We start from the raw sequence: 1,648 nt of genomic DNA, 5'->3' as shown, positions 1-1,648 counted from the left end.
ATGTTCACGAGGCACAAAATCTGTATTTATGAAGTAAAAACTGTTATTAACATTTAGAGTCGCCACTTATTTAATTATTTCTGTTTTGAGCCTGCAGCTCTACAAACACGAATGTTTCTGAGCTGGATCTTCCTGCAGCAGCTGCTTCAGAGTGAACTGGACCAGATGTTGACCGGTCCACCAGAACATCTGACTCTCTGGGTCAGGACCTGTGAAGGTGTCGGCTCCAAAGCTCAAACGAACAACTTCTAAAATACAAAATAAAACCAAAAAACTGTTTAAACTGGAAAAAACTACCGAGACCTACAGATTGGCCACAATGGATACAGGTGCTACTGTGTGGCTGTCTGTTAGCAAAATATCTCACGAACCACTGGAAGGACTTTAATGAAACTCTCAGAAATTTTTGGATGTTTGTTTTCAGTTGTGGAGTCAACCTGATTCAAGATGGCCACCCCAGCCAAGCTACCTTAGTGAACTTGAAACCTGCTCTAAATAAACCAGATTTACAGACACTGAGCTAAATGTCGGTGTGGTAGTAGCTGAGAGTCATTGCTAACTCGTACTTTGAGTGCCAAAAGATTAAACAATAACTTTGGTTAAAACTATCTATGGAGTCTCTGGCTAGTTTAAGATTCAATCAATCAATTCAACTTTATTGTCCATAACATTCAATGAAATGGAGATTTGTCTTTGACAGATTTTAGCTACTGTTCTGCTGGTCTTAGCTTTTAGCTACAGTTTTGTTAGTTTTAGCTTTTAGCAACTGTTCTATTTGTCTTAGCTTTAAGCTACAGTTTTGTTAGTTTTAGCTTTTAGCAACTGTTCTGCTGGTCTTAGCTTTTAGTCTTGTTTTGCTAGTTTAAGCTTTTAGTGATTATTCCATTTGTCTTAGCTTTTAGCTACTGTCTTAGCTAATATGAACTTTAAACTACTTTTCTGCTGGTTTTAGCTACCGTTTTGTTGGTTTGAGCTATTAGTTATTCATCCATCCATTATCTTTACCCGCTTCTTCCATTTTGGGTCACGGGGTCGCCAGTGCCCATGTCCAGCAATCGCAATTAGTTTTTATCTTAGCTAATTAGATTTTTTAGCTGCTGTTCTGCTGATTTTAGATTTTAGCTACCATTTTGCTGGTTTTAGCTTTTAGTATGGTATTGCTAGTTTCAGCTTTTAGTGACTATTCCATTTTGTCTTAGTTTTAGCTACTGTCAGCCAATTTGAACTTTTAACTAGTTTTCTGCTGGTTTTAAGTTTTATCTACTGTTTTGTTGGTTTTAGCTTTTGCAACTGTTCTGCTGTTCTTAGCTTTTAGCTATTATCTTAGCTAATTTGAACTTTTAACTACTGTTTTGTTGGTTTTAGCTTTTGCAACTGTTCTGCTGGTCTTAGCGTTTGGCTATTATCTTAGCTAATTTGAACTTTTAGCTACTATTCTGCTCGTTTTAGGTTTTAGCTACCATTTTGCTGGTTTTAGCTTTTAGTATGGTATTGCTAGTTTAAGCTTTTAGTGACTATTCCACTTTGTCTTAGCTACTATCTTAGCTAATTTGAACTTTTAGCTACTGTTCTGCTGGTTTTAAGTTTTAGTCTTGTTTTGATAGTTTAAGCTTTTAGTGACTATTCTGCGAGTCAGCTTTTAGCTAGT

The 1,648-nt window shown here is 36.4% G+C and overlaps 1 protein-coding gene across 1 annotated transcript in view; it reads right to left on the bottom strand.

Moving 5' to 3' along the window:
* Window positions 1-1,648, bottom strand: part of stk26 (serine/threonine protein kinase 26) — a gene marked incomplete at its 5' end in the record, with an annotated part of 18,808 nt that overhangs the window by 3,589 nt on the left and 13,571 nt on the right.

The sequence above is a fragment of the Nematolebias whitei genome, chromosome 1 (genome assembly GCF_014905685.2).
Source record: "Nematolebias whitei isolate Nwh7 chromosome 1, NemWhi1, whole genome shotgun sequence".
NCBI classification, from domain to species: domain Eukaryota; kingdom Metazoa; phylum Chordata; class Actinopteri; order Cyprinodontiformes; family Rivulidae; genus Nematolebias; species Nematolebias whitei.
This window is presented reverse-complemented; position numbering and strand designations above follow the sequence as displayed.